Source organism: Ictidomys tridecemlineatus, unplaced genomic scaffold, assembly GCF_052094955.1.
Source record: "Ictidomys tridecemlineatus isolate mIctTri1 unplaced genomic scaffold, mIctTri1.hap1 Scaffold_50, whole genome shotgun sequence".
NCBI classification, from domain to species: Eukaryota; Metazoa; Chordata; class Mammalia; order Rodentia; family Sciuridae; genus Ictidomys; species Ictidomys tridecemlineatus.
In genome coordinates, this window is record NW_027523264.1 from 911,575 (window position 1) to 938,766 (window position 27,192).

The 27,192-nt window shown below is 38.5% G+C and overlaps 1 pseudogene across 1 annotated transcript in view; it reads left to right on the forward strand.

Annotated features, from left to right (window-relative positions):
- LOC144373823 (protein N-lysine methyltransferase METTL21D-like) overlaps positions 1–27,192 on the forward strand; it is a 51,485-nt pseudogene that overhangs the window by 5,905 nt on the left and 18,388 nt on the right. Inside the window, exon 5 of the transcript XR_013433370.1 lies at positions 1,065–1,115. The product of XR_013433370.1 is annotated as a protein N-lysine methyltransferase METTL21D-like (transcript). The remainder of the gene's footprint in view (positions 1–1,064; positions 1,116–27,192) is intronic.

The following is a 27,192-nucleotide window of genomic DNA, read 5'->3' on the forward strand; positions in this document are numbered from 1 at the left end:
CCTATTGTGCTCATGTCATGAATTATTCACATTATATGGTCTCTTACGTCTAGCTTTTTTACTCAACACAGACAGTGTTTTCAAGGTTTATCCATATTGTGACATGCTTTTACTCTTATGTCTAAAAAATATTTATTTGTATGAATGTGTACATCTTGTCCATCCATTCATCATTTGGTGGCATTTTACTTTTTCAGTCTTTAGCTGTAATGAGTGGTGTTGCTTTGAACATTTATGTAGAAGTTTTTTTTGTGTGAGCATCTTTTCAGATCTCTTAGGTATATGCTTGGAGTGGTATTGCTTGGTTATATAGGAACTCTGTGTTTAACTTTTTAAGGAATTGACAAACTGTATTCCTAAGCCATTGTCCATCGTTTTAACTACAGCCATCTTAGGAGGTGTGAAATAGGATCTTGTGTTTGTTTGTTTGTGGGGGGGGTGTGCTTGGGATTGAACTCAGGGGCACTCAGTCACTGAGCCACATCCACAACCCTATTTTGCATTTTATTTAGAGACAGGGTCTCATTGAGTTGCTTACCACCTCGCTGTTGCTGAGGCTGGCTTTGAACTTGCAGTTCTCCTATCTGTCTCCTGAGCTGCTGGGATTACAGGCATGCGCCACTGCCCCCGGCAGATCTTATGTTTTTTATTTTCATTTCCCTAATAACTAAAGATTAAAGATGTTGAATATCTTATCTCACTTGACAAGATATCATTGACCCATTTTCAAATTGAGTTATTTGTCTTTTCATTAAGTCTAAGAGAACATTTTGGATACTGAACATCAGATGTTCAATTTGCAAAATACTCTCTCCTATTCTGCAGGTTGTCTTTCTTATTTTGGTATTATGTCTTTTATAGCAAAAAGGTTTTGAATTTTGATAATGTCCAGTATATCTTTTTTTTTCCTTAGTTGCTTGCAGCTTTAACATGTGTCAGCTTAAAACTTTCTAAACATTATACTTGGTTATTTATTTGACTTTCATTTAGCCACTGCTGGGCATATTGCTTAGTATTAAGTACTCCATAAATAGTTGGTGAACTTTTTTTTTTTTTTCTTATAGAAATTGCCGTCATGAAACTTTGTCATCTTACCCAAACCTCTAACAACCTGGGTAAGCTAAAGATGTGAATGAAGCATGTGAATACAGCATGGGAAGATTGTGTTTACAGATTTTTCCAGCATGTCCTTAGAGGTCTGATATATGGATGACAACCACCATGGTCTGCCTGCAATATGAAAAATGACTGCCTGCCTTTCAGTGGGCCTGAAATCCATCTTAGGTTTACTTAGCCTCAGCATTAAGTTCTGCTTAAAAGAAATATTGAGATCAGTTACTCAAATAAAAATTGGTATTAGGATTAGGCTAAAATCTACCAAAAGTAAATAGTGAAGCAACATGGTTGATTTGACACATTTTCAGGAAACTAGAGGTAAACTGATACAATTTTTAGAAGTATATCACTATCGAATAATTTTCTAAATTCAAACCAGTAAACATTAGTTTGCCTTGGGAATAAGTAAATTTTAAATATTTCACTTTTACATAATTAGGCAATAGTTTTGTCTTTTGCTTCATATGGTATCTTTAATGCTTAATTGTCCTTTTACTTAAAAAAACAAAACTATTGTCTTGTATACTTACATTTACCAAAGTTTTATTCTTTTCAAATAAATATGTAAGTACTCTAAATAGTGAACAATATTATAATTAGTTACAAAGAAGAAAAAATAAGAGATTAGGGAAACAAAAGGTACCTTTACAAAATTTTTCATTTGTAAATGGAGTGAGAATGGAAAGCCCAGTTCCAGGGTTATTCACTGGTATAGCTCATGCATTTTTCTTTGTGATTGTCTTCCAGGAAAATCTGGTTTAAGAACACTGGTATTAAGTTAACTTGTTTACATGAAAAAGTAAAAGATTATTGCATAACTACAAAAAAATGTAGTTGTATACATATCTATCAAATTATTTTTATGCTGTGTCATTTCTATTTCGTGTTATGATAATCTTCAGCACACATGGACTGAAAGTCAAGGACTTACATTACACTGGTTCCAGAGTGGTGACCAGATGAAATTCTGGTATTTACCGGCATTGGTGCTAGATGTCACATTTTATGTGTTAAAATAAACATTGATTTTGAGACTCTGTGACTTTGTGAATGTTTCAGAAATAGCTTTAAAGAAAATAAACATCTAAAGCAGGTGACTGCCTTCCAGAAAGAGCAAAAACAGCCCTGTTTAGAGACTTTGAGGATCAAAGCAAAGGAAATAGTTCTCTCCTTTCAGGCTTACTTTAGTCTTTAAAGTTTGCTTTGTTTTTTGTCAAAATACTTTGTTCATATTGCCCTAGCATTTCATTGAGCACTTTTTCCCCCTAGGCAGTTCGTGTAACCTAAATGTGTGATGCTTTTGGTAGTTACAGATAGCACTATCTATCATTAGTGAGGTCTTAGGACAAATGACAACTTTCTGGCTTGTTCCAAAATATTATGGAATTGTGAAGATAAATTTGACGTTGACTGTGGTAGTCTAGCTGGATTTCTCACATCCCTTTTTATCTTCCAATTTTTATGCCCTCCTTTCTTCACTGTGGTTTTTAATTTATAGTGTTTGTGAGTCTTTGGCCTGAAGTGTACCCATAGATTTACTATATGAAAGCCCAGTTCCTTTATCTCAAAAACGTGCTATTTATAGTCTAAAACTTTCTGAGTGAATCAGACTGAAGTCAGCTTCTATGCAAATTTGCTGAAATCATCCCTGCTTGCCTTCCCTGCCTTGCTAGTACCACCCCTTTACTTATCACTTGCATAATAAATCACTTGCATACTTTCATCTCATTGTATTTCTGGGGAATTTACCTAAGGCACTGACAATAAAAGTGATTTGTAACAAAATCAAATGGGATTTCCCCTATCCCATTCTGAAATATCAACATTGGCATCATAACATGCCAGTTCCACAAGATCAAATAGCCACTAGTGTCAGTACCAATGAGTACTGCAGAGAGCTTACTGTAGAGAGCTTACTGAGGGCTACCAATTGAAAGAACTTGCTCTATCACCAACTATCATGGAAGCCTTGGGAGAATTTCCCTCTTGGAGGAATACAGTGTTTGGAAATGAGGTTTAGTCCTTTGGATTCTCCATTGTGTGGGGGAGGAAACAATGTATCTGCACTCAGAAACCATAGGAAGGATGCCTGAGGCAATACTCAAGATTCAAGATGATTGTAACAAGGGAAGACCAACATTTTCTCCTCTGTTTGGATTTATCCAGATTAACTCAGTTGTTTTATTCCAGGGCATGGAGACAGAATTGGAGGGGTGATGTGGGCACTGTGTAGCAGTTGGACTCTGTCAGCCTGAGGATTGATCCAGAATTGATCCATGAGCTGGGAGCTAGAAAGCTTCTACAACAGCATAATTTGGGGGTGGGGGTTAGCTGCAGCAAATGAATGAGGTATGATGCCACTACCTGGGGGTCAGCTACCATATAGCTAACTGTCCATCTCAAGGCACAGCTAGTGACTGGGGAAACAGTTCAAGAACAAGCCAGGAGGGCAAGAGGGGTTGCCACTGTGCACATTGGAACCCATAAACCACTTAAGAGTGCTGTTGGAGCCAATTAGGGAAAGGGCTACAATCCACAGTAAGGCATTATTTCTCAAACCAGGTTGCATGAGAGATCACTTGTAAATTTGAAAGCCACAAAATCCATACTCAAGCCCCATCCCAATCCAAGGAAGTTAGAGGTGTGGTATTGTTGCTAAAGGACTCCAGATAGTTTTAAAATTTACCCTAAATGAAACCATTGCAATAAGGAAACCTCTTTTAGCCAGGGAAGACAGCAGAGAGTATATAAAAATGAAATCATCTGTGGTTAGAGTAGGCATATGCTGCATAAAGAGGAAAAACTTTGATTTATAATTGTCTATGAAATAGGAGACTTAAAAATGGGAATGAGCTTTAGAAAGTGAAATGGACTATTAAAATGCCTAAAAATTTAGAGAATTTAGCCAAGAAGGTAAATGTGATGCTACTCAAGAGGAAAGGGTGATCCAACAGTTGGAAAAAGAAAACTGTCACAGGTTTATTCTCCAAAGACTTGAGTCTTTCTACTAGCTGTAACTTTAAAGACCTTTGAGGTTGTGTAGCTTTGCATCTTAACCTGCTGCAGTTTCTAACCAAGTGTCTGTGAATCATGTTAGGTGAATTTGAAGTTAGGTTACTTTTAAGAAGTATTGATAATCCATAATGTTAGTGGGATTTTTTTTATATCACACACCTTTTCAATTCTTTTACCCCTTTTCTTGAAAATTTCCTTGTTCAGTGACATTACATATGATATTAACTTAGATTTTGGATATTAAAGAGTCATAGAAGTATAACTGTTGTTCTGAAGGTTCCCTGTAGATGGCATTACTTCTCTTTGTGTTTAACAGTTTATAGGAAGGAAGTTGTAAACATAGAATCTATTTTGAATTAATCACAGATTTTTAAGGTGAACTAAATTTGTTTTTTTTAAAAAATAAGCCTATTATGAGCTCCTTTCAGAAGATAACATGGATCACTTTCTTATAAACTTATATTTGGCGTGTGCGTGTGTGTGTGTTTGTGTGTGTTTATTTTAGTTGTAGATGGACAGAATACCTTTATTTTATTTATTTTTTTAGAGTGGTACTGAGAATCAAACCCAGTGCCTCACATATGCTAGCTATGCTAGCTATGCTAGCTCTACAACTGAGCTACCACCCAAGCCTCTATTTTTGTTTCATTTTGATACGTTTGAATGTCTTTCATAAAGGTACATGAATTACAATTCATTAAACATTTTATCTGCTACTGATATCGTCTGTAAGAGGGATATATGCTTTTTTGTTGTTGTTGTTCTGGGGATTGAACCCAGGGGCACTCAACCACTGAGCCACATCCCCAGCCCTGTTTTGTATTTTATTTATAGACAGGGTCTCACCAAGTTGCTTAGGACCTTGCTAAGTTGCTGAGGCTGGCTTTGAACTTGTGATCCTCCTGCCTCAGCTTCCCAGGTATACAGGCATTTAAGAGGCTAAATTAGTTCAAGTGAACCTTTGAAAAAATTAAATTCACCTTGAAAATACCTTTTACATAATACATGGTTTTACATCTGAGGACTTGAAACTTCTAATTAATTTTAATTAGTTTTTCAAATCAGTGTTCCTTTCTCATTAGAGTAGCACTTTTACATCAAAAGACTGAAGCCCTGTCTTTGGTTATCTCACAATCCTATAATCTTAGGTCAGCTAATTGCCTTTTGGGAGTTTTCTCCTCAAGAAACATTGGGATTAGAAAGTATTTTTGATTTGTTTGATAACAAACATTATAAAAGTAGAATATCCAGATTTTATACCATAGAGACATAATACAAATACAGGGGGAAAAATGTGCCAACAAAGCTTACTGAAAAGTAAGCAATGGAAAATGAAATGTTTTTACTTTTCATTATTTTAGATAGAAAAGCAGTAAGATTTTCAAACTATTTCCAATAGTTAAGTTTAACTATCAGGGATTAGAGTTAAGACACTGTCTTAAGTTCTCATGTGTTGATGGAGTTCTGTAAATACCTAGGAAGTATTCATCAATTGTGAGATACTCTTAAGTAATTTACTACTAATAGCAAGATATGATAGTTTGCAAATAATAGATTTAAAATATGCTATATTGAGTTATCTGCATGATAATCTTTTTCTCATATTCATTCTGAAAACTGCATGGCAGAGGGTAGGCCCTAAGACCAGATTATCTGGATTTGAATCCCAGTTCTAACATTTACTAGCTGTGTTAGCTAGGGAAACTTACTTAAACTCTCTGTGCCTTATTTTCCTCATGTGTAAGTTGAGGATCATAATAGTATCTATATCATGCAATGCCATGGGGGTTAAATTAGTTTAATACATGTAGTCCATGAAGATACTTAGCACACAGTAAGTAGAGTAGGGGTACAATTACAGGGAGAATTTGGAAAATGCCAATTGATTTTATTTGTTGCAGTGTGAAATATGGGCATCTTTTTCAGAATATAGGATGCATGTAAACATTCCTTTCTGTTAGGAGAGGCAACTGGGATAAAGGAAGATTGAGAACACTGTTCCACCATACAGTTATTTGAACAAGTATGCAGTTTTAGAAAGAGGAAAATATGGTAGAAATAAATCATTGTTTACCCTTAATTTTTTTTACAATTTTGAAGCAAGTGCCATGAGCATTCAAAAGCCAAGGACCAAAGAAATTACCTTCTTTAGGGGCTGGGGTTGTGGCTCAGTGGTAGAGTGCTTGCCTAGCATGCACGAGGCACTGGGTTCAATCCTCAGCACCACATAATGTAAAATAAAGATATTGTGTCCACCTGAAACTTAAGAATAAATATTTAAAAAAAAAAGAAAGAAAGAAATTACCTTCTTTAAATAGGGAGTCGGGGTGTGCTGGCTGGAGCTTCAATATTAACATTCTATTGACCCCAACCCTTAGCCAATTCTGCCTTCTAGTTCTTATCCCTGTTAAACCTGAGAGCAGTTAGGTAGCATATAATTAAAGTACAGCAGAAGGTCATATTTCTAAGGTCTATATAACAATATTTTCAGAGTTTAGATCTATTAATTATAAAGGAGCTTCATAGCAGTTGCTTTCGGATGAATGGTCTTTTACTGTGTGTGTAATAAGTATGCAATAGGATGCAAAGTCTTAACTAATTCCTCGAGCTACCTATCAACAGACAACATGAGAAAACTTAAATTGCTCTGCAGTGTTAAGTAACACATATGCTCTACTACATATTAAACTTTCAAGCCTTTTTATTATCTACTGATAGAAAAGATCATTGTGAATACTAAACAGCTGGTCTTAATTTTAAAAAATCTTATTACATCTATTAACTTCTTTTGATAAAGAATCAATTCACCTTTTTTTTTAATATTCACAAGGATGAAAACATTGCTAGATACAGCTCAAGACATAAATGAGTAGTTAACAAATTTCTTTCAGGTTATTAGTTCTATTGAGCTACCCCTGGCAGTTGATTAAACTCTTGATGGGTCAGTACTTTCTTTTTTTAATCTTTATTTTTATTTATTTATTTTTAATGTGGTTCTGAGGATCAAACCCAGTGCCTCGTACATGCTAGGCGAATGCTCTACTGCTGAGCTTCAACCCCAGCCCAAGTACTTTGAAATCTTCAGTAATTTTTCGAAGGTTAACTCATTTGTTAATCTACTTAAATTCCAGGCCCATATATTGGCTCATTATTGCTTAGATAAATCATTGTCAGAGTTATAGTTAAAGTACCAACAATACTGTATATCTACCATTCAATACTCGATCTTGTTCTTTTAAAGAATGTGTTCTGAACTGGGTGCAGTGGTGCACACTATAATCCCACTGGCTCAGAAGGCTGAGGCAGGAAGATGGCAAGTTCAAAGCCAGCTTCAGCAACTTAGTGAACCCATCTCAAAAAATAAAAAAGGGTTAGGGATATAGCTCAATGGTAAAGTGCCCCTGGGTTAAAGACCAGTTAACCTCCCCCACCCCAAAATAATGTGTTCTGAAAATCTGTTTGTACTGCATGTATAGAACAGTTTCATATTAAAGTGATCTAAATAAGAATAGCATGATTTATCCAAAGCTTAAATGAGAAGCTTTACACTTAGCATTCAGAATGAGTGTAAAGAATAATCTCCTGCAATAGAACACAGGACTGATATCTAGAAACTTACAAACAGGACAAACAAGTTGAACATTCTCACAAGTAATAAATGTTTAACCAGAGAATGTTTTTGGATTTCAGTGACATTTATTGATGTAAGTATAATGATGTTCTTGTAAAATAGCTATCATATTTCTAAATTTTGTTACAGGATTTTTTTTAATTGTTCAGAATTTGCTTTTTATTTTTAGGTATGTACTAGATACACATATTCAGTCTATTTATTCTTGCCCTTATAAAATAAGTGTCTGGTTGCTAACCTGGGATTCCAAGGAACAGGAGCAAAATGGAGAGGTGTTGTATAGCTGGTAGGAACAGAATTCCCAGTTAACTCTGGAAGATAGTTCAATTTAAGTTCTAGATATGATCACCTTCCCTTTATGTACCCAAGCTTGAATAGTCTATTTTTCTCTAAAGAAAGCAGCTCACTTGATTACTACCTAATCTAGCTGTATTACCTTAGGCTATTTAAACTCTTTGAATGCTCTCCTTTCTGTAAAGTGAGAATGGTACCTACTGACTAGCATTGTGACTATAGTTAAGCTAGGTAATGTATGGGAACAAAGGTAGGGAAGGAGGCAATCTCCCAACTGTTTCATTCTGAGACTTCAGACTGGTAAACTCTTGCAAGCTGGAGGGATACTCAAGACACTGTCCTAAGTAAGCGGCACATAACATGATCCAGGAAAACATAATCTTCAGTTGTCAAAAAGAAAGAGTTCCAAGTTAATAGCAGTGTGCCTGTGGTTTACTTTTATATCTCACTCAGATTTATTTATTTGTTTATTTATTTTGTTGGTCGGGGACATACTGGGGATTAAACCCAGGGTTGCTCTACCACTGAGTTTTTCCCCCAGGCTTTTTATTTTTTATTTTGAGATACAATCTCACTAAGTTGCTGAGACTGGCCGGGAACTTGCAATCCTCCTGTCTCATCCTCCCTAATAGCTAGAATTACAATTATGTACCACTAGGTCCAGCTCACCCAGATTTCTTTATTTTATCTTTTAGACTCCACCATTGTCACAGAAGAGAGTAAGCAGTCACAGGGGGAAAGAATCAAGAGGTTACTCTCATTAAAAAAAAATCCTGTTTGACATCAATAATGTTTAGGACATTACTGGTTTGGTAGTTCACAGCAGAATGTACCAAAAAAGAGAAGTAGTCCACTTGTGAAAACATGAAGAGCCTAGTGTGGCAGACTTTTGGAGGCTTCAGAGGGCAGAACTTAGCAGAGAAGTTTCTGGAGACCTTTCAGAATACTTACATAAATGAACAAACAGCAAATGAAATGTAGTTCATTGTTGTTGCATTTTCTCCAGATTTAACTCAAAGCTAAGGTCCTATGTATAGTCTAGAACAACTTATATAAAATCCACAATATGGTTCTTTTCCCTTATCTCATTATCAAAGCCTCCCTCTATGGCTTCTCTGAAACTCAATGCTTTTTTTTTTCCATTCAATTCAATCAACAGGCTCTATGCTAAGTATCAGGGATACACATCACTCTCTTGGATATTAGGGACAAATAAATCAATAAGATGTATCTCATATTCTTAAACTGTCCATTCACCCATAATAAGAGAGACATAGGAAAAAATCATTGTGATTTTGGGATAATTGTAATAATAAAGATATAAATCAGTTATAGTGGCAGTGCAAAGGAAGTATGGTCAATTTTACTTGAATGGTAAGGGAAGAGTTCATGGAGGAGACTTGTGCTGATATTTTTGAAGGATAAATTGAAACTCATGGGACAACCTGTGAAATGTTATAGACAAGTAGTGCAAGCATATCAAACTTGGTTTCTGTGTGGTTGGATCATTGTGGAGGAAGTAACTCATAGGTAGGCACGAGGGCAGGGGAAGAATATGGAACACCTATATGTCATATGTAGAAGTGTAAATTGAATTCTGTAAGCAATAAGAAAGTATTTAAATACTTTAAGCAGAGAAGTCACCTGGTCAAATTATTGTAGAAAAATCATTCTGACAGTAGGAAGGGTGGACTAGATAGGATTAGATATGTCATAAAAAGATCAGGAAGGAAGCATTAACCATGGCCAGAAAAGAGACAGGGAAAGTGGAGTCTGCACTCAGGCAGTAGCAGTAGGAATTGAGGGGAAGGGATGGTTTCAGGAACTATCATAGAGCTAGACTAAGATGTTGCAAGTCAGATAGGTGTCCATAGAGCATCCTGATGGAGTCAAGGCTCTTCAGTCCACATAGCACCTTGGTACACATCATAAAGAGACTCTTTTCCTTAAAACTTCATGTTGTAATGTGGTAAGTTTATGAGAACTACAGATTTTATTGCCTTCTGCCAGAAAATTGTTATGTACACAATCATACAACTTTGGAGTCAACAGTTATAACTTGAATTTTTTTGCTTTAACTTCAAAACAGTAACAATGTCTCCTGTGTGAATGACATCCCCTCTCAATGGTGCTCTTTGCAGTAACCAGCCTGAGCAACCACACACTGCAAACCTGATTAGATATGTGAAATCGTCATATAATAACTAGGTTTGAGGGAGTAATGGGTAGATATTGAAAGATGAAGTCTTATAAATCACCTCAAATGTACAGATGGATTGAACATCCATGATAAGGCCAGGGAAATACCAGAATTTCAGGAATAATTGAAAAAAAAGAGAATGAATAAATGTGAAATATTGAAATGTTTTCTGCTTTGGCCTTAGAAACAACAATTCTTAAATATGTGAATAGTCATACAGCTTCATTTGTATTTCATACATTGATATTTCCAACCTGCCTTTCATATGCCAGGTTCATATTTGGTATGTCTGTCTCCAAGTGGGTTATATGCAGTAGTGCCATCTTTGTGCAACTGAATACCTGTCCCTTATTCTATAAAAATGAGAGAAGACCTCCTCCCAAATGTGTTGTTACTAATGATAAGAAGCTCTGGTCTCAAATTAATACAACCTAGTTCAGGAAGGAAGTCCCTGGTTTTCAGAAAGCAGTAAATCTTTAACATTAATGGTGATACATTAAACTTAGTTTCTAAATTCACTTGTGAGAAGGAATGTGGAGAGTATGAGGAATACAGAACCAACACTCACTGGAAATATTAGTGTTGAACATGGGGACTCTCATTCTTTATTTCCTTTTGGGGGCTGGAATGCCCCTCCTGGTGACTTAAGGAGATTTGGGTTTTCCCCTCTGCCCAGCCATCTGTTTTTCCTTTCTCAGTTGTCATCATCTTTAATTCATCTTTTTTTCTCTGTTGCCATATCTCACAATCCCTGTCCTATGACCACTCACCTCTACACACTCTCCTTCATAGATCTTCAGTTTTCTTGATTTTAACTACAAGCTTATTATAGACACACCCTGTGTAGACCTCTGACTCAGACTCCTTTCTCAAGCTCTGGCCTCTTCTCCTCAGCTCCCTGTCTGGCACCTTCTTCAGTTTGGTCAACCAGTAGTATGTCCATTTCTGAGCACGATTTCTCCAAAATTTAACTCTTTTGCTTCACATCCTTATTTTAATAATGGCATCACCATCCTCTATCTTTAGTCCTTTTCCTTCTACAGGAAATTGGTGTATCAGACAGACCCCTGGAAGGCTCTCTCACAGACTTCCTGCTAATCCCATGTATACTACCATTGCCTCCAATTTATGCTCCTTGAAGAATCTCACCATTTTCCTTATCTCCCCACCCTCACCTGTGCAAACTGTGGTGGTGCATGTTGAGGAATCTTTGATTTATCAAAAATCAAGTTATAGAATAGCTTAGATTTTTCATTATATATTCTTTGTTTGTTTTTTGTCTGGTTCTAGGGATTGAACCAAAGAGTTGTATCCTTAGTTCTTTATTATTTTTAGAGAGAGTCCCTCTAAATTGCTGAGGGGCTCACTAAATTACCGAGTCTGGCCTCGATAATTGCAATCCTCTTGCAATAACTTGCAATCCTCTTGCCTCAGCATCCCAAGTCACTGAAAGTATGCCATGAGTCTGGCTAAGTATAAAATTTCTTAAGATTTTGATAAATATGGCAGATTAGCCATTGATTTCCAGCAAATAAGGTGGCTTCCCCTGTTAGCATATAATTGGATTGTGTAAAGGGTCTGGTGATTTGGGACATGAGCTATTGTCTTAGCCTGAACTACTGTAACAAATATACCCAGACTAGGTAGTTTATGCACTAGACATTTGTATCTCACAGTTTGGAGGCTGGGACATCCAAGATCAAGGTGCCAGCAGATCTGGTGGCTGGTGAGGGCTCTCTTCCAATATGCAGATGATTCTCTTCTTGTTTTGTCCTCACATGGCAGAGAGCAAAGAAAGAAAGCTCTTGTGCATTTTGACAAGGGCATTCATGAGGGCTCTACCCTCATGATCTAATCACCTTCCCAAGGCTCACCTCATAATGCCATCACATTAGAGGGTATTATTTCAACATATATATTTTGAGAGGAGGCAATCCATACAGGTGCCTGTAATAGAAATTCTTATCACATTCAGAGCACACACCAGTCACTGTGCTAGATTCTGCCCCAAATGTCATCCCTGAATTCTCACGATAGGCCTAGGAGGTAGATGGGTATCCCATGGTACATACAAGAATATCACCATTTAAAGCAGTTACATAACTCCCCATGGTCAAAGAGCTAATCATTTCTTTGTTCTGATAGACTTAGTTGTAGAGCCTGGCTCTGCTACATCCTAGCCGCATGACCTAAGCCAATGGTTAACTTTTCTATGCTCCAGTTCCTTCATTTGTATAATAAGGACATACTACTCACCTAATGGGAGTAATTGGATAGATGTTAGCTCTTATTTTGTATGTGTGTGGTATTGAACCCAGGGGCAATCTATTACTGAACTATATCCTCAGCCATTTTTTATTATTTTTTAATTTTGAGATAGGACCTTCCTAAATTGCTGAGGCTGGCCTTAAATTTGTGATCCTCCTGCCTCAGGCTCCCAAGTCCCTGGGATTACAGGGAGATGCCACCACACCCGCTTTAGCTATTACTATTAACTTAGGAAATACAGTAAGTAAAATAATACCAAACATTACACAGTAGTATTTTTAAAGTGCTTTCAGTTTTTCAGATGAGAAAAGTTCAGCGGCTCATTCCACATCTCCCAGCCTGTACTTGGTAGGAAGGGAACTCAGCCCAGCCTTTTGGCTCCTGGTAGGGCAGAACCACAAACTTCTCCTTACAGTCACTTCACCAGCCAGTGTACTTAAAATAATTAAGGATCCTGTCTGAGTCTAAAAGTTGTATGTCTATATGAGTTTACATCCTCCCGGAAACATCCAAAATAATGTTTGACAAATATGTAGGCACTTGGGTTCAACACCACCATGTTTTTTGCTCAGCTTCATCAATAATTTGTTGCAAGATCTTATGCAAGGTGCTGACCCTACCCACTAATCCCTAAGTGCCCTGGAAAGATGAAAAGAGCTGTGGGATGAAGCTGAATCTTTGAACACAGCTCTTTCATCCTTTCTTCTTCAGAAGGAAAATGCTGATATCCAAACAATTTGTTTCATTTTCAGTCTATTCACTTGTTGATATCAGACTACTAAGGTTGTAGGTGAACATTTTTGTCTTTTGTCATTTCTTTTGACATGGTTTTAATGTTTTAGTTATATATTAATTGCAAGTTGCATTCAACTTAGCAAATCAGGAAAAATGTGTTTATAATCTTCTCTTTAATTGTACTTGTCTAAGGTTAGGTTAAGTACTACTAATTTTTTAAAAAACTCAATGTCATTGAGGTAAAACTGCTCATTTCGAAAATAGATTTTAAAAACACGTCAAATCTAGCAATGAAATATCTAGAAATGATATAAAATCAAAAAGTAAGTTCTCTATAAGAGAAAATATTACCATCTTTAATGTTCAGGAAAGGCACACCTTAGAATCTAGTCTGTGGCACATCACCACCAATTAAGAACTAGGGCAAAAATCAACCTCTTAGGTGTTGAAACTACAAAACAGAGAGTGTGAGGCAACACATGTGTAAGTATTGATATTATTATAATTATTGGGTAAGTTTTCTAAGATCAATGAGTAGAAATTCTCATCTAGTAACCAATGCAAATAAAAATACTTTAAGTGCTCAGCTGGCCAGATATCTGAAGCACATCAAAGGTAGAATTCTAATAAACTAACCACCTCATATTTATATAGCATGCTAAGATTTTAAAAGGTCTTTTATTTATATTAATCCTATCTGATTTGATCTTTAAAACCACCACCCCTATGCCATAGGATAGCCAGATAACATTCTCCCTATTGAGACACAAAGAGGTCCAAAATCACTTATCTGTGCAGGGAACAGAAGAGACAGAGTCAGGTCATCATTCCTTTGCATCACAATCAGTCCTGTGTCTTTGAAGGATGCCTCAGACTCACAGCCAGGGCACAGGTGTGAATGGAGGAGGCAGAAGGACCAAAAGCAGATTACAGCCCTTCTTGATAATTGACCACCTCAAAGAAAAGCAGTCAGTTCGAAACAATATTGTCGGTTTTGAATATGAATTTGGGTTTATATAACTGGGCAGGCTTGACCAGAATTGGTAAAGCTGGAAGAAAAAAGAAAGAGGGGATGAACACTTTTAACAATTTATAGATCACTGCCTTTTTTACCCAACAGAATGCCTCCCAAACATTGAAGAATGGGAGTGGAAGAGAGTTAGGGAAGAAGCACTGCTAGGAAGGTTCAGTTCTTTCTGATAGAGGAGGGAGTCATACCATCAGAACTGTGAAAAATGAATCATGTCTTTCTCATCAGAACTTTGCACAGATTTCCTGTAAAACTTGTCACCGAGGATACAATAAAGATGACTGTCCTTTTCGGGAGCTGAGCATTTTCTAGGGAACAACGTAGATCCGTTTGGGGTTGCAAATTAAAATGAATATTAAAGGGCTAGGATGTATCTCAGTGGTAAGGTGCTTGCTTAGCAATAACAAGTTACTTCCCCAGTGTGAGCCTACATGTGTGTGCATGCGTGCGTGCGTGCACACACACACACACACACACACACACACAGATTAGAATAAAGCTGAAAATTGTTGCAACTGTTGTCACATTGTAGCATAATATATTATTCAAGTGTTTGTGGTATTGCTGATGTATACAAACTGCCTATCACATAAAAGAGGCCCTAGGTTCAATCCCCTACACCACCACAACAAAAAAATATATGAAGGAAGGAAGATGGGGGGGCACAAGGAAAGAAGGAAGGAAATTAGATATGTGCCATATGGCTTCTGTGGGCTATGTTCACTTTTCCAGGAAGTCATCGGAATCTGCCTACTTAAAACATTGAAAGAGCAAATGTCAGACTTGGTTGTGAAAGTACAAAGCCAGTGATGTTTTTGGTTCCACCTTTCATTCCAGGAGTGACACTTCTTGGTTTATAAGGCATTTCCATATGCATCATTACATTTAAGTTTCACTACAGCAGATTTATGATCCCTATTTTCTAAATGAGATGATAGCTAAAGTCACATATTGGTTAGATTCCAGCTCAAAGCTCATGCCCTCTTCACTGCATCACAAAGTGGATCCACTCAGTTTCCAGGTAGGAGCACAATAGCTAATGTTATCTCTTTTATTTTATTTTATTTTATTTATTTATTTTTTTTGCAGCAGCAGTGTTAATTGAAGCCAGGGTCTCATGCACACTAAGCAGATGCTTTACCCTTACATGATCTCTTCTTGACTCCTTCTTATGAAGATGACCAAACACCTAATTGGTCAGCCTGCTCATATATTTCTAATATTTCATGGGAGATTCTCCAAAGACCACATTGAATAATTAGATATTTTTAGGAGAACAGAGCTATATATGCATGAGATTTGTATTCAAATAATATATGTGAACATTTTTAACATTTAGCTATTCTACTAAGATTGTCATTTTGAGTTGTTTTTCTTCTTTATTTCTTTTTAGTTTCCATTTTTTTTGCTTCAGATCACCAAAAGGGTAGATCAGGGGGAGGGATGAAAGCAGGAAAAATAAGTGAATAAAGACTTTTAAGTCTAATTTTCAAAATGTGGTCTTGGTTGCGATGTGTTGAGGACTGATCTGTAGTAATAATTCTCAAAAGAAAGTGAAGAGGTAGGCAGTCTCTACAATGGCATTTTATGAGTTTTGTCTCTCTGTATTATTCTTACTTTTATAATTCTCTTCCCTCCTTTCTTAGGTGGATTTGTGTTGATGGTTCACTTTTATGAACTTGGTCCTACTTCCTCACCCTATTCCCCCTCATTCCTAACTCTGGGAAAGCCAGATGCCATCCCTATAGAGAGGCTCCTGTGGCAAGAAACAGATGTTTCCAGCCATAACTAGCAAGTACCTGAGACCTGTCAGGGTCCATAGGAGTGAGCTTGGAAGCAGATTCTCTAGTGCCAGTGAAGTCTTGAGATGACTTCGGCCTAAACTAACACCTTGATTGCAGCATCATGGAAGTCCATGAGTCAGAATCATAAAGCTAAATCAGTAAATTTCTCACCCATGGTGGTTTTTAGCTTCAATTTTTAGGGTAATTTGTCCAGAAGCATAGATAATTAATAGAAATATGTATTTAAATCACTTATATGACAACTTGAGAAAATGCGTACTGGGGCCCCACCCCAGAGGCATTATTCAGCAGATATAGTCTAGGGTCTTTGCCTTTTCACCAAAAACTACAGGAGAATCAGAACTAAGCAGATTTCTGCTTAAGAGTGAGTAGCTTGAATGAACTTTCACCTGGGACCAGGCTTATCCAGAGGGAAGGCTACAAGGGGGACAGAACTGCTGATAAAATAAAAGATGCTCAAATTTATTTAAATTTAGGATAAATCCAAATGTTTTAGTATAAGTATGCTCTCCAGTATTTAGGTCAAATGTATACTGAAAAAGTACCATTTGCTTTTCCAAAGTTCAAATTTAAGTGGATGTTTCATATTCCTATTTGCCAAGTACTATCCAGAGAACCCACCAGAAGTGAAAGTCTGACCAGAAGTAAGATGACTTCCATTTCCAGGTGACAAGAAATAGTACCTCCTTACTGGCCCACAGGCCAGGGTTTGTGCTTCCTGTTGGGATGCCTTATTGTCCTTCTGCCTCAGGGGCAGGGGAGCCCACTCCTTATTGTCCAGGTCAGATCCTGCCCCTGCCCACCTGAAGACAGGCCAGCAGACCCACCTGCCCCAGATGCCCGTGAAGTCCCCACACTCTCCTGCCTGACAGGGGCACGAGGTCACCAGTTGCCTTGTGGGGTAAGAGGGCCTGTAGCCCAGAGCCAGAGGAGGTGGGAGGAGTGGATCCTGCTCCTGGCTAGCTCCTTTTGGCACTGACCGCATAGCCTTTTCCATAACAGTGAATGAAGCCAGTGCTCTCCTATATCCCTCCAGGAGCTCAGACACATGCAGCTGCTCCTAATAAATGTTTGTGTTTCTCATTCTGAGAATGTCTGAGTTTCTGATGAGTTCTATTTATGGCAGCCCTCAGTCCTTAGAGTAGCATGGTTTCATAGACACCTCTCAGTACTTGGCTGAAGACTCAAAAATTAGGCTTTTACTTCTTTTGTATGTACTTTCTTGTCTCATGCAATAGCCTTCATTTTGACGTGTTTATTCTGAACTGTGAAATGTCTTTGAAGAATGAGAGAATATGAGTGAGTGTGTGTGAGAGAGAAACAAAGAGAGATGGATTGGCTCTGTAGACTGAAATGCTTATTGCAGGGAAGGAAGATGGACTCAGAAAATATGTGGCTGTGGTAGAATCATAAGCATGCTTTGAAACCAGACCCAAAAGTGAAGTCGCATCAGGGCACTGATGCAAACTGAAAACCCACAGGAGGGAAACTCCGTTCAGTACCTCTCCCTAGAGGAACTGTGGAGGAATCTGAATTCTTGAGAAGGAGGTCTGGAATCAAGTGTTTGCCCTGGAGGATCTCAAAGACTCTAGAACTTCTTGGATTCTGTTTCATAAAATCAGTATGGCTGATACAAAACAAAGTAAACAAAAAAACCAAGAATGATCCTGTTTTCACACCTTCTCCAGGAATCCCACAGTTCTGGACCCCAACCTGGGACTGGCTGACTGGATACAATGGATCTTCATTTATAGAATGGCTTTAGTAATTTAGTCTATTTTCCCCTTTTACAAAGAAGAAGCCAGGCTTTCAGGGTATAATCCCAGAGGCTAGGGAAGCTAAGACAGGAGAATTGGGAGTTCAAAGCCAGCCTCAGAAATTGCGAGGCACTAAGCAACTCAGTGAGACCCTGTCTCCACATAAAATACAAAATGGTGTTGGAGATGTGGCTCAGTGGCCGAGTGCCCCTGAGTTCAATCCCTGATACCAAAACAACAGAAAAAAGAAGCCAGGCTCTATTTGTCCTCCAACTTGAACTCTCTGGGCAACTGAAAAGTTGATAGCTACTTCACAGATTTATTTTGAGGATTAAGTGCAATGATGTATATAAAACATTCAGCACTTAGCACTCAGTAAATGGGAGCTGTTATTTCACCCCCTTTGTGTGCTTCAGTGGGTGGTAGTAAGACTTGGTTGAGGGAACTGTCTCAGTGAAAAAACCCTAGCTTTTTGAGTCAGACTTCACATCCATTAAGAGTCTTTTTGATAGAAAAGAACAAAAAAGAGCCTTCAATTCAATCTTTTTGTTTTAGAGATAATGAAACAGGTCCAGACAAGTGAAGGCTTGCTCAGGATCCCACAGCAACCTCTTTTCTGGAATCCCACATCCGCCTTACACAGTAGGAAACTGCCACACTTTTAATAGAGGCTTCACTGAGATAGTGTCTCATTCTGCAGATTGGAGTTCCTAATGCACCAGAACCAATGGTCAGTTGTATCTTCCTGGATACCACTGTCACCTCTGTAACCATCATCATGGTGGGTACTTAAACTTTTCATAAATTAATAAAAGCTCTACATTCTCAACTCCTGAGAAAACTAATAATTAACTACAAAGACAAGTCTGAGTTTGAAATTAATGACTGTGGGATCCAGAAATGATTTCATGATAAAATAAGGAGTTTATTTGCATTGCAGTAGACAGCATTGCTTAGGAAAAAATGTTCTATAGAACTTTAAGAGACAAAGATCTTGTCTGTTATTTTAATTAATGGCCTGGGGCAGGGGGACTTGGCTAGAGGAAGAACAGTGAGGGGTTTGAAGCTAAATGCTTGCTCAGCAGAAATATTACTGTTTCTCTTTCTGAAATAGATTTAAATGTGTAGCAATGTCCTGCATGGATTAAGTACTTGTTATATATTTTACTTATATTTATTTGTTTAATCTTTATGACAACTTTAGGAAACAGGTGCTAGAGTTAACTCCATTTTATAGATGAGAAAAACAAGGCCAGAGAGTAGCTTATTCAAGGTCAAATAGCTAGTGAATAGCAGCCTGAGAATCTCATCCTGGTTCTGGCTTCAGAGCTATCTTCTTAACCTGCTGTGTTCTTCTACCTTGGGAGAGTCAAGGGATCAAACCAATTATACCAGGAAATGTTGAGACATTCCTCATAAATGTATGCTTTCCATCCTAACAATCACTGTCCCAAGATTAGATACTTGGAGCTGAAACATCATGGTTCCCACTATTCTAGTCTGCCTATCAGTGTTGGATTAGAAATTCCCTGGAAACATGAGTGAGATTTTGTATTTTATAATCATCCCTTACTTTATGTAGCTGAAAGAAAATGAGGACCCAGTTCTGCTCTTCAGACCAGAAATGGCATAAGGAGCCAGCATTATTCAACATTATAGATTTTTTTTAAAAAGACACCTACCTCCAACAACATACCAGTACAACCCTAAAGAAAGCAGTATATTTCAGTGAGAAGAATCATGAAGGGATGCCATGGTAGCAACTCTGTTTCTATGTTTTTCTTACATTATGACATCTATTTTTTAATCCCTTTCTCTTTCTCATTTTAATTCAGAAGTGATATCACTCTTGCTTCTTAGAATAACTTAAATTATATAATGAGAATGAGTCTTCTGAAATCTACAATAAACTCAATAGTAAATAAATGTGTGGAGAAGGGGCACTTACCTGTAATTTGATTTTAATAAATAAATGCTTCTGTATCCCTTTTACACCCAAGAAAGAATACTGCACAATACGTATTCTTACACTCTTAAACCTACTCCTCCGGGTTTTTATGTTTTGTAGCACATACCATATTTAGTATTATCACATAAAGAATTACCTCATTTGGGGCTGGGGTTATGGATCAGTGGTAGAGTGCTCACCTAGCACGTGCAAGGCCTCCTCAGCACCACATAAAAATAAATAAAAGTGTTGTGTCAAACTATAACTAGAAAATAAAGTATCAAAAAGAACCTAACTTAAAAAAAATAATTACCTCATTTTCTCATGATTTCATCATGAATTTAATTGGATGTATCATAATTTAATTATTACCATTAAAGAATACTTTAATTGGATCTAGCCCTATGCTCTTAAAAATAATGCTGAAATAAATATTTATCTACACATGTAAGTATATTTGTTCCGTCTTTATTATTGTTGTTGCTATTTATTTAAAAAAAAAACTAGAAGTGGAACTGTTAGGTCTAAGAATATTTGTATTTTAAATTTTAATCATTTGCAAATGATGCTACAAAGACATTACACCAATTTGTTCTCAATGAGAAGGAACTTTAAATACTTAGTCTAGCTATCCTTTTTATCTGACTAGATTTTCATATACAGCTTTGCTGTATATTGTGATTGAGAAATCACTATGTCACAAATATATTGAACAAATGGGCATATTGATCAAAATATTTTAAACTGCATAGTGGGAGGGAGTGTGGGAGCTGGTGGACCCCTGGCAGTTATACTGTCTTGTCAGAAGAGAAGAATCAGGTGTGATTTTCATATCTGTTGCTTAGAAAATGGTCAGTTGTGCAAGATATTTACCATATTTTATTGGGACCTGCTAACACTATACTCCTTTGATCTAAACGCAGGTTGGTAAAGGAAATATCTGTGATATGAACCTGTACACTTCCCTATATGATAAGATAAGCATATAGAACTCCACTCTATAAAATCCACCTTCCCCCTGAAAGCCACATCTTGAGGTTTCGTTCCAGCATCAGGCTAAGCTGAAGATACTTACTTTTCTTCATCAAAGCCTCCTGAGAATGCATAATACCTTTACTTGTGGCTTTTACAAACTCCCATCTAGGCTGAAGGATTTAGTGTGTAAGGTAATTAGTGCCTGGGACTTATTTATCTCCATCTGAAGCTGTACAGAGGTAGAGAAAAACTGTTGGCTGCAGACTTATCAGGGGAGATGATTAATGTTATCATCTATGATAAGCTTTGTAGATTAGCTATGATCTCCCCGTGTTAAGTCCTATCCTCATTCTCCATTAGCAAGGATGGTAAAAAGCCAACTGTATTATTAACCTAGTCTATATCTATTATGATTTTGCTACTTCTCATCCTTTCAAGGCACACACCAGCAGATAAGACCTAGTCTAATCAAAAATCATATTTAGATGCTTGAAAAATAAATTTCCTATTGAGTCTGGCCCAGACCACTCTATTGACTAAATATCCTGAATCCCTGCCCAAGTCTGGCACTGGACCAGATCAACAGGGGACATAAAGTAAATAGAAAGCAGTCAGACATGGGCAAATTAGAGCAGAAAAGAGTAGACAGGGAATAGCTGGCAAGCAATTGTAGCCGTTGAGGAAGAAGGTGGTGAAGGCCTGACCTGGGGTGGTGGTAGAAAAAAGAAGTAGCAAAGTTGGAAGCCACGAAAGAACATTTAGCCATGAAAGGTTAAATGGTCTAGTGTAGTGCACAGAGCACAGGCTGGATTCCCACCTCATATCTGCGTGACCTGAAGGCCCTGAATTGTTGTGAGCCTCCATCTTGCACCTATAGTTAGAAGAGTGACACTGAGCCTACCTCGCAGGATTACTGAGATCAATGAGTTAGCATGCAGCACATGTCTGACTCTTTAGGATGAGCACTAAAAAATGTATATTCCCTTCCTGGTCTCTCCATCTCTGCTCCTGCCTCCTGTCTTGTGGTAAGAAATTGAACATAAAGAACAGAGGAGAGAAGAGTGAACAAGGATGTTTGTTTGGGGGATGGAACCATTAAGCAGATGGAAAAAATGTTAGAAATTCAGAAGGGAAAAATAGGATTGTCTTTGAAATTTGGAGTCTGAGGTGATGGTGGGTTAGTCATGCTGATGGCTGTAAAACAAAGGGCCAGAGTTTCTGAGAGAGAGCAATAGAGGACAGAGAGGCAGGAGTTTTCAGCTGGTTATGTCTGAATTCCTAGGGCACATAGTGTCATGAAGAGAGTAAACAGGAGACCTGGGCTATTGCTCTTTGTTGGGGGTTGTATGATGTCAAATTCACTTGTCCCTAAGTGACAGGTATTTTCATGGGTGCTGCACAAACACATTTGCAGTTGGCCTTCAAGCACTAGTTTTCCCACCAAAGATGCTTGAAATTCACTCTCATCTTCCTTGTGTATAGAGAAGAGGTAGCTACCAGGAAGATCTCAAACCCAGGAAGCTCAGGCAAGAAAGACCCAGAATGAAGGCAGCCACAGTCACATCAGAAATGAACAAGCAAAGCTGGGGCCTTTGGGCTCAGTGATGAAGACCTAGAAATGAAGCATGCATCACATCACTAAACAGACCACACAGAACCCACAGAGAGTCAGGCACCCACCTGCAGTAACCGTAGAAATGCCAGTCTTTTTAAGTTGACAAGAACACAGACACTTGAGGACCTACTATCATGACTCCTAACAGCAGCTGACCCAAAAGAAGGGGCAAGAAATTAGAGTGGAAGGGCTGAGTTCAGTCCAGGTTTTACCCCTTTGCTTCTGTGAGCTTGAGTTCCTGAGCCTCAGTACCCCCTTTATGCAACAGCACAGAAACCTCCCAACTCTTTGGCTGGACTTAAATGATCACACAAAGCACTTTATATAACACGGATTTCTGTGAAGACAGTCATTAGTACTATACTCCAAGCCCATCAACGTTTGCCCTGAAAGAATCAAAGTTACTTTCATAATTCCTTTGCTCAGAATTAACATTAAGACAGGCAGTTGAAGAAAATGAAATTTATTCCCCATTTGAAGTAAAAAAGGTAACATGCAAGTTTTAACCCCCAGTTAGGACCTGTGAATGTGATCTTATTTGGAAATAGGATCTTGGCAGATGTCATTACAATCTCAAAATAACACCATCCTGAATTTAGGTTGGACACTAAACCCAATGATTACTGTCCTTCTAAAAGAAAAGACAAGGGACTTTTTTTTCCTTATTTTTTCCATTGGTGCATTATAGTTGTACAAAATGGTGGGATCTCTTATTACATATTCACACATGCACACAATGTAAGAATAGAATTTGGCCAGTATCATTCCCCAGGACTTCCCCTTTCTCTCCCCTCTTTCTTCCCTCTGGTCCTTTTGCTCTACTCTACTGACTCCATGAAGAAGGCTATGTGAAGATGGAGGCAGAGATTGGAGTGATAACCCTATAAGCCCAGGGAAGCTGGGAGAGAGGTGGGGAGCTCAGACCCTTCAGAAGAAGCAGCCCTGCATCTACCTCGATTTCAGACTTTGATCTTCTACGCCGAGAGAGAATGGATGGCCGGATGGCAGAGAGTCCAAAGAGAGCAATACACCATCCAAGGTGAGAAGCCTTGACTAAAGAGATTGCTGAGTCCCCTCAGCTGTTCACTCTGCCTTCCTGTCCTCAAGGATCATGTTCTCCCTTGGCCAGCAAGACTTTCTGAAGCAGCTCCTGGCACACAGCTGCTGAGTTGTATCATCATAGTTTTATAAGGCCGCTCCCCTTCTCAGGTGCTGCAGTGAATTCCATTTGATCCCAAATTATAATTAAACACTTTCTCATGAGCCTAAATATTTAATTCTTAGGGGACACATGGACAGTCTCATTCCCTGGGTCCATCAAATTTACCTTTGTAATCAACTTCACAGTATATGACCGTTGACAAATCAAACCATGACAGGTGATGATCTCTTTAGTTTTTTTTTTTTTTGGAGCAGAGATTCTCAAACTGTAGGATGCAGCAGAATCACGTAAGAAATGCTGGCTCCCTTCTCTTCATCCCCACCTCCAAGTTGCTGATTCACTAGGTCTTGAGTGGGGCAAGAGATTCCTCATTTCCAACAAGCTCCCATGTGATGTCATTGGCACCACCCAACAACACTCAGAAACAGCAAGAATGGTGATTCTCAAACTCTGCTGTGCGTTAGGGTCACTCCCATGCCAAGGCTGCACCACATACTAGTTAAAGGAGAATTTCTGAGAAAGAGAGGACCTGGAATCAAATGAAAACCCAGTGGCTTATAGGCACTCTCTCTTTTCTCCTATCTCTCCAGCTGGCTGTGTAAACTGGCAGGCAAGAAGATTCCCTGGCTTGGGGCCCATCTCTTGCACCCAGGCCTGAGGGCTTCATCTAAGAGTGGTGTAAAGACGACAGAAACTAGTATCCTACGGAGGCACTTGAATCTCCCACTGCCTAAGAGGTCAATCTGGCAGCCCAGCAAGACAATGATATAGAGCTGGGGTCCTGTGATGCTAGGCCAGAGTGCAAAGCCCTGTTCTGGCACTTGACAATAGTCCTTCCTTATCTTTGATGTCACACTCCATGGTCTCAGTTACCTATAGTCAAATTGTAGTTTGAAAATAATAGATGGGAAATTCCATTAACAAACAGTGCATAAGTTTTAAATTGTGTGCCTCTGAGTGACATGATGAAATATTATGTGGTTCCACTCAGGTCATGAATCTTCCCTTTGTCCAGTGATATATATGTTATATATGCTTCCCTCTTGTTACTCACCCAGTAGCTGTCTCAACAATCAGATCTTTTGTCCCTGTATTAAGGTGCTTATGTACAAGTAAACTTGTCTTGACTAATAAGGACCCCAAAGCCATGAATGCTTCCTTTAAATGAAAAGGTAAAAGATCTCCATTTAATAAGGAAATTAAAGGATGGTATGCCAAACTTGCTAAAATCTACAGGAAGAAAGAACCATCTATTTGTGAAAAAATGTAAAAAATTCATGCATTTTGCTGCTGCGCCTCAAAATGCAAGTGTGCAAAAAAATATGCTTCTTTAAGATGGCAAGTCATTAAACCACAGGGTTTGATACAACCTGAGTTTTCAGGCATCCAATGGGGTTCTTGGAACTTAACCCCCCATAGATAAATGTCCCCTGCTGTACTAGCTTTATGAATTTGATCAAGTTGCTTACCTTCTTCTTGTTTTTGTTTATCTATAAAATAGAGATCATAAAAATACCTACCTCAAGGCAAAGGTATAAAAGATTAAAGGAGAAAAAAATGCATCTAAAGTACCTAGCTGCATGATTTAAATGGCAGGTGCTCAGTAAATCATAATGTCCCTTCCCCATCTTCCCCAACCATCTGTCTTCTCTTTTTTTTCTTTCTGCACTGGGCAGGAGAAAGTGGGCAGGAGAAGTAGAGTCAGTCCCTTTGTTTCTAGTTTCACTGCCAGAGTTTGGGACCTGACATCTTAGTCACTCTACTTTTACCAAAAAGAGATGTCACAGGAGCACCTCTTTTTGGTTTGTTTATTCTTCAAGATTTCTTTTAAACAAATGGTAGTGGCACATGCCTATAATCCCAGTGAATTAGAAAGCAGAGGCAGGAGGATCATAAGTTCAAGGCCAGCCTCACCAACTTAGTGAAGCCCTAAGAAACTTAGCAAGACCCTGTCTCAAAAAATAAAAATGGCTCGGGATGTGGCTCGGTGGTTGAGCACCCCTGGGTTGAATCCCTGACACACACACAAAAAAGATAATTTTCTTTTAAATATACATACATATCCCCCTTCTTAAACAGCAAGGTGCTTTGTGTCTTTGCCTCTACTTTGCTTTTTGCCACTAATTAAATATCTTGAGATCACCTCATAGCAGCAGAAGAAAATAGTCTTCTATTCTTTTAGAGAGCTCTTCGGCACTCCACTGTGTGTGTGGACATACCACAGTGTGTTTAACCAGTTCACCATTGATGGATAGTTAGGTTGTTGTGGTTTTTTGCTGTGAGAGCAGTGTATAGTGAACATGCCTGCGTGTATTTTTTGTATTTTTGCTGGCCTACATATATTTTGGGGGGAGCATTCCTGGGGACTCCACTGATGATGCTCCCTTCACTATAACTGCTCTTCAAGACCCTCATCCTGCTTGTGAGACAAGAATGCTAACTCTAGCCTCCACAGCCTCCTCCCCACACTACTGACCAGCCTTGGCAGCAGACATAGCAACAGGAAGATGGCGTCTGCTTCCTGCTTGTCCTCCAAGTTTCATGCCAGTATGTCTTATCAGGGGATTTAATTCATAACAAGAATTCTAGCTGCAAACGGATCTAGAAAACATAGTTTTTAAGCTTTCTTCCTCTGTCATACAGGAAAGCTCACAGGAGGCTGGAGTGCCAATTAGGAAATTCAACTCACCAACTAAATTCCTTTGGTTTACAAATGAGAAAAGTGAGGCTTGGGAGGGTTATGTCATTTCTTCAAGATCACAGTAATTGACTCATAGTTGGCAGCCCTGCCTTTGCCACCTTACAGTCCAAGTGGTGGGTCAACAGGAGATTTTGTGAGTTGGACTTTCAACTACTCAGAAAAGCCCTAGCACTTCATACACTTTGAAATTTTAATTTTCTCTGTACAATGAAATAACCCCACCCTCCACAAACATTCCTTTCAGATGTGTTATGCTCATTTAGTATGCATTAAGGGTTGAACTGTGTCCCACCTCTCAAATACATATGCTGAAGTCATAGCGCCCAATACTTCAGAATGTGACTGTATTTGGAGACAGGTTCTTCACAGAGCTCATTCGGAGTGGGCTCTAATCCATTCTGTCTGGTGTCCTTATAAGGAGAGGAAATAAGGACACAGACATGTACAGAGAGAAAACCATGTGAAAACGCAGGGGTAAGATGACCATTTATAGGCCAAAGAGAGATGCCTGGGACACATTCTTCACAGCCCTCAGAAGAAACTAACCCTGCGACACCTGGTCTCACACTATAGGCCTCCAAAACTAAGAAATAAATCTCCACTGTTTAAGCCAGCCAGTCTGCAGCCCCTCGTTATGGCAGTCCTGACCATGCATGAAGTAGCGAAGATCTGTGAAGAAAAAAGCAGCACATATTCAGAAGGGGAGTCGTTTAGCCTCTTTAAGTTTCTTTCCATATACTTTTCTCCAGTTGCCTTACCTCTTGCTGTTTCTGGCAAGCCAGACTCCTTCTGGAATCTTCCCCTGTGAGGGGCATTTCTCTCAGAAAATACTTTCTGCCTCTCCCACAGTTCAGAAGTCTCCAGAGTGGTGGATTGGCTGCAGGTTTGAACCGTGATAGTGCCACCAGCCCTCACACAGGCAATCTGACCACCTTGGAGC